At 36.9% G+C, this 12,659-nt stretch overlaps 1 pseudogene; it reads right to left on the reverse strand.

The window, feature by feature from the left end:
- Window positions 1-593: 593 nt before the first annotated feature.
- LOC118351752 (SOSS complex subunit C-like) lies at window positions 594-1,097 on the reverse strand (annotated as a pseudogene).
- Window positions 1,098-12,659: the final 11,562 nt, after the last annotated feature.

Below are 12,659 nucleotides of genomic sequence, written 5' to 3' on the forward strand. Positions count from 1 at the left end.
TAGGTTTACAGAAGATGTTTAAGATTGGTTGGTAACTTAGTCTTATCCTGGATTTTCTTCTAAAATTGAGAATAGGAGAACTAGCTATGGGTTAAAGAATATTTCAGGATGACAGGTTGGCTATATCAACTCTGTAAACAGCAAATACGAATGTAACTTATGTTAGCCTCTTCACATTTTGAAAAACCACTGACATTTCTTTAAAAGCTGAGCCACTAAAAAAATAAAAATAAAAAATAAAAAAATAAAATCTGAGCCACTATACATGGTTCTTGAAAGTCTATTGTGGACATGAGATACTTAGTCCAACTAGTTGGGGGCTTTGGGGTGAACTTATGTGACCATCCAATTCAGAGCTTCATTTAGAGTTAAAAACCTGTGGTAACAGAAAAGTTATAGTCATGGATAGCATCAGTTCCTCGGATAACACAAATCCCAAAGCTCTCATCATCCTGGTTATCCTCCTGTTTTGCTTTCACTTACATGGACCATCCTTTTAAGGAAGCACAAGATAGAAAAGTTCATCAAAATTATGAGAGTCACAGTTTGTACAGCACTGGATGACCGTACGTTTGACATTTGGTATAACAAGTTCACTCAGTAAAATATTTTCTCCAATCTGGGTCAAGGCAAGGTAAAATGAGAAGAATAAGACTCCCAAACGCATCTTGAGTTATGAGGTATCTAGATAAAGGGGGGCTATGTGCTACAAAGGCCCTTTTGTTGGGCTGCAGTATGCTGCTGCTGCTCAGCACGGTCCCGGAAGTCCTTATTAAGAGAGGGTCTCAGGAGTGCAATGATTTGTTGAAGATGGGCTCTGCATTAGCAATTTTCTTTTCTCTCCGCCCAGTCCTGCCAAGATCTGTTAGTAATCTTTTCTCTTTGTCCGGTTCTGCCAAGATTCCAACTCTATTTTTGCTTTGAAAATCTTTTCCAGCTTCTAGAAGCTGCCTGAGTTCATGGGCTGGTGGTCTCTTTACTCCCCCTTCACAGCCAGCAGCCCTGCATCTCTCTGATGCTTCTTCTGCATACACTTCTCTCCCTGACCTCTGTTTTGTACTTATTTTTTTTTTAATCACTCACCAGTGGAAGGACATCTGTGTTATTTCCAGTTTGGGGCTATTATGAATAAAGCTGCTATGAACATTCATGGATAGGTTTGTGTGTGTGCGAACATAAGTCTACACTTCTCTGGGATAAATGCCAAGGAGTGCAATTGCTACATCATATGGTAGCTGCCAAACTGTTTTCCAAAGTAGCAGTACCACTTTACATTCCTACCAGCAGTGTGATCCAATTTCTGTGTTCTTGCCAGCATTTCGTGTTGTCACTATTTTTTAGCTATTCTGATAGATGTGTAGTGATATCTTATTGTGGTTTTAATTTGCATTCTCCTAATGGCCAATAATGTCAACATCTTTTTATGTGCCTATTTACAGTCTGTATAGTCTCTTCGATGAAATGTGTCTTCATGCCTTTTACCCATATTCTAATTGGATTTTTTGCTGTTGAGTTTGGAGAACTTTTCATACATTCTAAGATGTTAGTTCTTTTTCAGATATGTGGTTTGCAAATATTTTTTCCCAGTAGCTTCCCCCCTCCCCTTTCTCTAAAGATTTATTTATCTTATGTAGAGAGTGAGGGCGTGTGGGCAGGAGCTAGGGTAGAGGGAGAGGGAGAGAAGTAAACTCCTCACTGAGTGCTGTGCCCAAAGTAGGATTCGATCTCATGACCCTAAGATCATGACCTGAGCCCAAGTTGCTTAACTGACTGAGTCACCCAAGGACTACAGCTTTTTTTTTTTTTTTTTTTTTTTTTCTTAACAGGGACTTTAGCAGAGCAAATATTTTTAATTTTGTTGACTTCTAGTTTGTCAACTTTTCCTTTTATGGATTCTGCTTTTCCTTCATGTGTAAGAACTCTCATAGGTCCCATAGCTTTTCTTCTGTTTTTGTCCTAAAAAGTTTTATTTTACATTTTAAGTCCATCGTCCATTTTTTTAAATTTTACAATGTGTTAATTACTAAAACAAAGTTAATTTTTGTATAGAATATGAGACTTAACATGTCTTATGTCTTGCTTACGTTCCCTGTATATTGTCTTTAAATTGGGTAGACTAGATCTTCTTTATCTTTTTCCAAATTCCTTTAGTTATTCTAGTTCCTCTGCCTTTCCATATAAATTTTAGAATAATCTTGTCTATGTCTACCAAAAAAAAAAGAATCCTGCTGAAATTTTGACAGGAATTGTGTAAACCTATATGTTGATTTTGGGAAAACTGCGATCTTTCGTGTGAGTCTTCCAATCCATCATTATAAATCTCATTTATTTAAATCATCTTTCATTTCTTTCTCAGTGTTCCAGCGTACAAGTCCCACATGTGATTTTTAGATTTACACCTACTTATTTCATTTATTTGAATGATTGTAAATGATATATTTTTAACTTCAACATCCCTGTGTTCATTGTTTGGATATAGAAGTACAATTGATTTCTGTGTTTATATTGTGTCCTGCAAGCTTGCTGACCTCACTTCTTAATTCTTTGACTTCTTTTGTAGATTTCTTGGGACTTTCTACTAGACAGTCATGTCATCTGCAAATAGGGAAAGTTTTATTTCTTCATTTCTGACCTGGGCGCCTTTTTTTTTTTTTTCTACACTCATCACATTGGCTAGGAATTTCAGTACTGTGTAAAAATGGTGAGAATGGACATACTTACTGATCATTCTTTCACCTTTAAGTAAAATATCATCCATAGGTTTTTTGTTTTGTTTTTTTTTTTTTGGTAAATGTTCTTTTTCAGGTTAAGAAAGTTTCCTTCTATTACTATTTTTCTGAGTTTTTAAAATCATGAAATGGTATTTCATTTTGTCAATGTTTTTACTTCATTAGTTGATATGAACATATAATTTTTCTTCTTTGCTCTTTGTATGTCTTTAGGCAGATTGCATTGATTGATTTTTCAATATTGAAACAGCCTTGAATCCCTGGAATAAATCTCATTTAATCATGGTGTATAATTCCTTATATATATATTACTGAATTCTATTTGCAGATCTTGTTAAGGATTTTTACATCTATATTCATGAGGGATACTGGTCTGCACTTTTTTGGTATTGTCTTTGTCTAGTTTGGGGATCATGGTAATGTTGGCCTATGAAGTAAAGTGGGAAGTCTTATATTTTCTAGTAAAGTTCATGTAGAGTTTCTGTTAATTCTTATTCAAACTTCTATAAGAATTTCCTAGTCAAAACATATGGGGCTGGAAACTTCTTTTTTGATAGTTTTAAAATTATGAGTTCAGTTTCCTCAGTTTTAGGGTTATTCAAGTGATCTATTTGATATTGAGTGGGTTGTGGTAATTTGTGTTTTTCAAGGAATGAACTTGGTCCATTTCAGCCAAGTTGTCACATAAACATTTGTGTGCACAGCATTCATAATAGTGTTGTTCACAGCATTCCCTTATTATCCTTTTGATTTCTGCAGAGTCTCAGTAATGTCTCGTTTCATTCCTGATGTTGGTAATTGTATCTTCTTTTTTTTTTTTTCCCTCTGTCAGTCTTGCTAGAGATTTGTCAGTATTATTGATTATTTTTTAAGGAATAAGCTTTTTGTTTCTCTGATTTTCTCTATTGTTTTTTCTGCTTTCAATTTTATTGATTTATGCTCTTATCAATTTTATTTCCTTCCTTCTGCCTCCTTAGGATTTATTTTGTTCTTTCCATTCCAGATGCTTGAGAGAGGAGCTTAGATGACTGATTTGAGACTTTTTCTCTTTTCTAATGTATTCATTTATTCTATAAAGTTCTCTCTTGTAGGGCAGCTTTAGCTGTTTCTCAAAAATTTTATGTTACATTTCATTTCCATTCAGTTCAGTATATCTTTAAATTTCCCTTGAGACATCCCAGTTGACCCATTGATTATTTAGGATGTTGTTTAGTTTTCAACTGTTTGGAGATTTTTCTGTTGTTTTAGTTCTTTCTTTCCCTATTTTTGATTTTCTAGTTTCTTTCTGTTATTAATATCTAGTTTGATTCTCTTGTGGTAGAATATGCTATTACTTCATTTCTTTTAAATTTGTTGGGATTAGCTTGATGACCCATGTTGTGTTATACCTTGGCATATGTTCTAGGGGCACTCCAGAAGAATGTGTATTCTGTTTAGTGGTGTTATTCATCCATCCATCCATCCATCCATTTACTTATTTAGTTAGTTAGTTTATAGAACTTCCTTAATTCTTTTAGGGTAGATCTAATGGTGACCAATTCTCTTAGTTTTCCTTCATCTGAGAATGTCTTGAATTCCTCTTCATTCCTAAGGATATTTTCACTGGGTATAATATTCTGGGTTAATGGTTCTTTCCTTTCAGCACTTGAAAACATTGTGTCATTTACTTCTGATCTTCATGTTTTCCAATTAGAAATCTGGTTTAATTGAAATTGGTTTATATTTATAGATATGGTGTTGTTTCTTCCTTACTGCCTCAAGATTTTTTTTCTTTGTTTTTAGTTTTTAGAAGTTTGACTATACTATGCCATAATGTGGCCTTCCTTGGATTTATCCTGTTTGGGGTTTGCTGAGCTTTGGGGGGAATTTTCAAGCCTTATATCTATGAGTACTTTTTAGTCCTTCCCTTTCTTCTTTCTTCTCAAAACTCCACTGACACAATTGTTAGGTCTTTTGTTATAGTTTTAAACATTTCTGAGATTTTTTTCCATTCTGTTTTCTTTTTGTTGTTCACATCGGATGATTCCTGTTGTTCATTGATTATTTCCTCTGTTTTCTCCATTCTACATTATAGCCCATCCACCAAGTTTTTATTTAATATTATATTTCTCAGTTCTAAGATCTCCACTTGGTTTCACTTTATATCTTCTATTTCTTTGCTGAACCTTCCTATATTTTCATTCCTCCAAGCATGTTTCTAATTGCTTGCTGAGTCATTTTATGATGGCTACTTTAAATCTTTGCCAGATAACTCTAACATCTGTGTCATCTTGGTGTTGTCCTCTATTGATTGTCTTTTTCATTCAAGTTGTGATCTTCCTGGTTCTTGATATGACAAGTGAGTTTTGATTGAAACTTGTATATTAGGGCACTATATTATGAGACTCTCGGTTTTATTTAAATGTTGTGCTTTAGTACACCTGTTCTAACAACTTCTGAGCAGGGAAGTGGTATATAGCATCATTACTGTCAGTTGATAGTGGAAGTCCAAATGTTGACTCAGCCTCTATTAATATCTGCAGAGAGGGCTTCCCCATCACTGCTGAGTTGGGTGGGAGTTCTGGCTTCACAGTAGTCTTTTTCTGAAACTACCCTGACTGGGAAGGATAAGGGGCCTCATTACTGACTCTTAGAGGAACTCCAGTGACACTGTTGGGGGAAGGCTGAGTATCCTGCCTTTCCATATCCTCCACTGATATCACCCTACTGGAGAGGGGTAGGGCTGCCTTGTTCCTCCCTCACGGGGGCTCCCCACATAGTCCTCACTGATACTGCCAAGGGGGTGCCTCATCACCCAGTGGTGGGAATGAAAGTTCTGCCACCCTACTAAGCTTTTTCTGACACTCTGGCAAGGAGTTTGGGACAAGGGTGTAAATCTAGGCCTCTGTCTACATTTGCTTGTAGAGGTGAGAGTGGGGCCACAGTTTTCTCTGAGGTGTTTAGCTGAATTAGAGGGATTATTGTGTAAATATTTTCTGCCTTGCTAGGCTCCCCCTCTTATTTAGAGAGAGCAGGCCTTGTTGGGGCTTTTTTGTTTGTATCCTTTGCCATTTCAAGATTGTCACCTTTCTCAGCTCCAAGTCTGAGATATATGAGTCTGTTCATTTGCTAAGGGTCATATAACAAAGTGCTACAAACTAGGTGGCTTAAACAACAGACCCACAATTTTGGGTGCCTTATCCATCTAGTATATCTTCAATGAAATAAATGCATATTTTCCAAAATGAAGCCATTATGTTTGGCTGTTAAATCCTATATTTTCTTAAGTACTCATATTTTTAACATTAAAAATAGTGACATAACCATGTGTGTTTTCCAACTTCTGAGATGTTCTTGACTTATGTTTGCTTTTTTAAACCACTGTGTTATATCTCAATACAGTACAGTACAAAGTGCTATACGTATTTAATGTATATAATTAATGTATATAATTTTATGAATTTGGAGATAAGTATACACCTGTATGCTTCACCGTAAACCATCACTGCAATCTGTGTCATAAGCATATTCTTCACTTCCAAAAGTTTTCTCCCACCTTATAATTTTTGTTGATTTTGTGTATTTATGTATACACACATGTATATATATATATATATATATATATATATATACACACACACACACACACATATATGTATTCCTAAAATTCTTGGGTTAAACTCTTGTTAATATAAAAATCTTTTATTATAAATTCAGCTTTGTATGTAGCAAACTTTGTATTGAAGCCAAAGAGCTGTTTTAGTTTGGTTACTCATCAGTTTATCCATCAAAATCATTTGGGAATGACTCATCAAATAATTCATCTCAGCCAAGAGATATGTTCAGAGTAGAAACAGTTTGAGCTCAGTTTGGAAGACTTTCCCCAAGCTGATGAAAATGAAGAATTTCAAAGCTGTAATGTTCTTGTTTTCAGAAACAAACAAAATCCAAAATAAATCATACCAAATAGGAAGAATGTTGGCTCAGTTATTTTATATTTTATCATTTTAATGTATAAAACTCTCTGTTGAAGACAGATCTATTGTTCATATGTCAAGTACAACATAGCATAGTCTTAGTGTTAAACCCTTTGGCCTCATCTTATATAATAATCTTTTAAGCAGTAAAACATATTGTTTAGGAAGTTCACCATAAAAGTTTTTTTTTTTCTTTATTTTAGAGAGTGAGAGAGAGAGAGACCAAGAGCATGAGCAGAGGGAGGGACATGGGCACAGGGAGAGAGAGAATACTCAAGCAGGTTCCCCATCAAGTAAGGAGCCTGATGTGGGACTTGGTCTCAGGTCACCGAGATCATGACCTGAGCCAAAAGCAAGAGTTGGCAGCTTAACTGACTGAACTACCCAGACACCCCCACCATAAAAGATATATTGACAAAGTAAATGAAAAGCTTAATTTTTTATTTGATGTGAAGCACACAGAGCCAAATAAATTTTATCTCTGATGAGTTCTTCCATATAATTTCTGTGTGAGTGAACTGCGTTTTAGGAAGTCACACATCAGGCTCTTTTGACCTAGGAGAGGTCAGTTGTCAACTGTCAGTATCAAAATAAGCGTGGTTTCTTCTAACCACTTAGGTCCTTGGGCATTTTGTTTCCCCCCTCCTTGGCAGGCAAGGGAGGAAAATATTCTGTTTAAATTGCTAAGTGTGGCATCTACCCTAAGATGCCTTCCCAGGATGGTTTCCTGTGAGCATCATGCTAGGACCTAAGGCAGCAATTCTCAATAGGGCTTTAAAGAGAGGAGAACCAGGATCTGTGGGCAGCGTTCCTGCTGTCAGCAACTTAGACTCCAGGGAGGCACAAGGTTTTGAGAAAAGAAAAACTTGGAGTGACTAGGGAATTCTCAAAAGAGGACTGTTTTTAGCAGCGACTCTTGGTGGGGGTGAGGGAGCTCACTTTAAGAAGCCCAATGCTAGGGGATCACTGGGTGGCTCAGTGGTTTAGCACCTGCCTTCGGCCCAGGGCATGATCCTGGAGTCCCAGGATCAAGTCCCACATCAGGTTCCTTGCATGGAGCCTGCTTATCCCTCTGCCTGTGTCTCTTCCTCTCTCTCTCTCTCTCTCTGTGTGTGTTTCTCATGAATAAATAAAATCTTAAAAAAAAAAAAAAAGCCCAATACTGATTAAAGCTAGTGGGGCCTTGTGGAAATAGGACTTTGGAACCCACATATTGGCCATTTTCCAGATATCTGGCCTTGAGATAAATCATTTGATCTTCTAAGTCTTAAAATAAAATGGGCCTGATTCTTTGAGGCACCATTATAGAGATTAAACTGAATTTAAAAGTCATAAATCACCCAGGTTTACTCAAGAAGAAATAGAAAATCTAAATAGACCTATAGTGAGGTCTATTCCTCACTATTCCTATAGTGAGGAGTGATACTGAATTTATAATTATAATTTTTCCACAAAGAAGAGCTCAGGTTCACATAGTTTCACTGGTGAATTCCACCAGACACTTGAAGAAATAATGACCAGTTCATTCAATGAGGCAAGAATTTCCCTGATACAAAGCAAACATGTGACAAGAAGACTGCAGACCACTATCTCTCATAAATATAAACACAAAAATCCCCAATACAATATTAGTAAATTGAATCCAGATGCATATAAAAAAGATTATTGCATGCAATATCAATGTATCCTAAAATATAAATGAATATAATATACTATATTAATAAAGGACAAAAACTGCATAATCATTTCAATAGATGCAGAAAAAATATTTGACAAAATCTAACACCCAATCATAGAAGCTCTCAACTAACTAGGCATAGATAGGAACTTGCTCAATCTGATAAAAAAGCATCTACAAAAACCCTCTAACTGACATTACACTTACTGGATAAAGACTGAACCCTTTCCCTTAAGATCAGGAACAAGGCAACATGATTCTTTTCACTACTTCAATTTAACATTGTATTAGAGTTTCTAGTTGGTGCAATCAGGCAAGAAAAATAAAATGCACCCAGAGTGGAAAGGAAGAAATAAAAACTATCTTTATTTAAAGACAATTATCATCTTGTATGTGGAAATTTTTAAGGCACACGACTAGAATAAATGAGCTCAGTAAGATCACAGAATACAAGACTAATATACAAAAATTGATTGTATTTCTATATATTAGCAATGAACAATATAATAATGAAATTAAGAAAACAATTTCCTTCATAGTAGTGTCAAAAGAATAAAATATTTAGGAATACATTTAACAAAGGAACTGCAAGACTTACACATGGAAAAATGTACCACAATTCTAAGAGAAATTTAAAAATATCCATGTAAATGGAGAGACATTTCATGTTTACTGATTGATTGGAGGACTCAGTATTATAAAGTGGTAATTCTCACCAAATTGAGATTCAGTATAGATCAATTTGCAGAGAATTGCCATTTTAATCCTTATCAAAATCCCAGCAGCCCAGCTTTTGCAAAAATCAGGAACTGACAAGCTAATCCTAAAACTTATATGGAAATAGAAAGGGCCTAAAACAGCCAAAACAATCTTGTAGGTGCACCTGGATGGCTCAGTCAGTTAAGCATCTGATCACGATCTTGGCGTCCTGGGATGGAGCCCTGTGTTGGACTCCCAGCTCAGTGAAGAGTCTGCTTCTTCCTCACCTTTTGCCCTCCTCTTGGTCATATGCTCTCTTTCTCTCTCCCTCTCTCAAATAAATAAATAAAAATCTTTTTTAAAAAACCCAATCTTGTAAGTTGGAAGATTTAGACTTTTCAATATCAAAACTTACTTCAAAGCCACAATAATTAAGACTATATAGTACTGGCCTAAGGATAGACATATAGATCAATGGAACAGAATTAAGAGCCCAGGATTAAACCCTTATATTTTATATTTACGACAGCTGAGTTTTCAACAAAAGTACCAAGACAATTTGATGGGGGAAAGAATAATTATTTCAATAAATGCTGCTAGGACCATGGCATGTCCACATTTGAAAAGATGAACCTAGACCCTTAAGCTATACAAAAGCATTAACTCAAAATGGATCACAAACCTGATATAAAACTTAAAATTATAAAACTTTCAGAAGAAAATATTTCTGATCTTGGACTGGGCAAATATTTCTCCGATATAAAGCTAAAAGCCCAATCCATAAAAGCAAAAAATGATGAATTGTACTACTTCAAAATAAAAAACTTAGGTGCTTCAAAAGACACCATTAAGAAAATGAAAAGATAAGCCACAGACTAGGAGAAAATCTATGCAAATCATATATCTGATAAAGGACTTAAATCCAAAATATATGAAGAATTCTTATGATTCAATAAGAAAATATGTAATTATGGGCAAAAGATTTGAACAGACATTTCACCAAAAAATATGAATGGTTAATAAGCACAAAAAACGATGCTCAACATGATTAGTCATTAGGAAAATGTAAATTAAAACTAGAATGCACTTCACACACACTGAAATAATTATAATCAAAGAGACAAGAACAAGTATAGGAGGGGATATGGAGACTTGGAATCCGTATAGGTTGCTAGTGGAAATGTAAAATGGCACAGCTCCTCAGGAAAACAGTTTGATAGTTTCTTTTAAAACTTAAAAGTGAGGGGATCCCTGGGTGGCGCAGCGGTTTGGCGCCTGCCTTTGCCCCAGGGCGCGATCCTGGAGACCCGGGATCGAATCCCACGTCAGGCTCCTGGTGCATGGAGCCTGCTTCTCCCTCTGCCTGTGTCTCTGCCTCTCTCTCTCTCTCTCTCTATGTGACTATCATAAATAAATAAGATAAATTAAAAAAAAAACTTAAAAGTGAATATACAATGTGAGTCAAAATGTGACTCCCAGGAATCTACTCGACAGAAATGAAAATATGTCCACACAGACTTGTATGTAAATGTTCATAACAGCTTTATTTAGAAGAGCCCCAAACTGGAAATGACAAGTGTCCATCAGTGAGTGAAATGAATAAACAAAATATGTTTTTTTTCATACAACTGAATACCAGGCTGCAATAAAAAGAGAACAAAATACTGATGGCATGCTAAAATATGAATCGCACATACCAAAAAAACTAAATGACAGAAGCCAGATGCAAACACATGCATATTATATGAATCCATTTATATGAAATGTTCAGGTAAATGTCAGAAATAGCAGTTCAGTGGCTGCCTGGGGTTGGGCACAGGAACAGGGAGTGACTGAAAATGGGCATGGGGATCTTTTTGGAGTGATGGAAATGTTCTCAAATTGGGTTGTGGTAGTGATTGCACAACTTTGTAAATTTAGTAAAATATCATTGAGTTATACCCTTGGAATTGAGTGAACTTTATGGTATGTAAATTATTTCTTAATAGAACTGCTAAAGATGAAATAAGTTTAATTTCTCTAATAATGTGTAACACGTGGGCCTGGATAAATGATGGTGTTGTTCTTTGAGGTTGTATTTTGTCTTCTGAACTCAGACCTGTTGCTTCAGAGGGCAAGGATGGCAACAAGTGCTAGCAGCTAGCATTTCCTGAGTACCCGCTATGTTCCAGAGTGTTTTCTGTATAGTCATAAAAGAAATGTAAATTAAAACTAGAATGCACTTCACACACACTGAAATGATTATAATCAAAGAGACAAGGTCAAGGATGGGAGGGAATATGGAGACTTGGAATCCTGCATATTACCTTCTTCATTCCTCGGCAGTCTTTGGACACAGTTCACAGATAAAGATATGGAACCTCTGTTGAGGTCATGGGGCTGAGGCATGGAGAGTAACTTGCCTCCAACAGATCTAAGCTGTACTAATGTATCGAGAACCTTTAAGATCTAGGAATGTCTAGTCCAGTCATGAGGCCTGCTAAGTGGCTCTGAGCACCTCCTTCATTCTATGCTTGGCCCCGCTGAAGGCTTCCCTATTTGAAACTTTGTGATTCTAGATTACCTGGCAGTTCTGTTATGCCATGAGATTTTCGGCCACCATCACAGCAATTGCATGCCTGACTCTGACTCATGTTTATCCTTGCTGTAAGACTGGCTGGCCCCTCTTGACCGATGTTGGAGGATGGTGATGAGCGGCAGCTTCTCAATACTGCCTGGGTGATTTCTGCTGATATTTTGGCCTCACTGTGGCCCTGAAGGTCATGAAAACCTTCCCCCAGGATCTTCTCTCAGCCAGGACTCAGTAGTCCCATGGTCCTTTTACTGTTATCCCTGGGCCACAGTGCAGCCTCATGGTTCGAGAGAAGAACCTTCTATCAGTTTGGAATATTTTATCCCCTAGAGTTTAGCTTCGGGTGATGCTCCAGGCTACAGGATTGGAAGGGTTGGGCTGAGTTTCAGTTGCTAACTGGGCTTTAAGTCCTTGGGCTCAAATCCCTCTCACGCTTTCTACCATATTGCTCAAAACCTGGGATTCTTGGGGTTTCATTTGCTCTGACTGTTAGGCATGGTTCTATATCAGAGTCTTAGACATCAGTTGAAACATAAAAGGAATGCATAGATACTTAGACGGTCATATGTGAGGTCAAGTATGAGTAAAGGTCTCTTCACATTCACCAGCATTCAGACAAATTTAGAGTCTGTGCACCTTCTGCAGCTGACAATTTCATATATCTCGTGTTTTGTCATTGTTCCATAAACCGCCTTGAATTTGCTCTACTCGTGGCCTTTGCTGAAGGTATCCTCCATGTCTGGATTCAATCACTCCTTACCAGGACCTCCCATAACCAGGGGAGGTTACGTGCTAGGAACACAGGGGAGGGAGGCAGGATGCCCAAGAGTACTCCTCTCTTGTAGGACCTTTTGGGCCCATTGGGAGGGACAGGAGGCACACAGATAATGAAGAAACTGATGTTAGCAGAGATAATGGGGTGGGGAAGAGAGCACCCAACATCACTGTTGAAACTACAATTGATTCTAGCTTGCTCAGGTCAGGTTAACCTTGGTTGAGGCAGGGACTCAGACAAACCCCGCCAG

This window comes from Canis lupus, chromosome 21, assembly GCF_003254725.2.
Source record: "Canis lupus dingo isolate Sandy chromosome 21, ASM325472v2, whole genome shotgun sequence".
Lineage (NCBI taxonomy): Eukaryota > Metazoa > Chordata > Mammalia > Carnivora > Canidae > Canis > Canis lupus.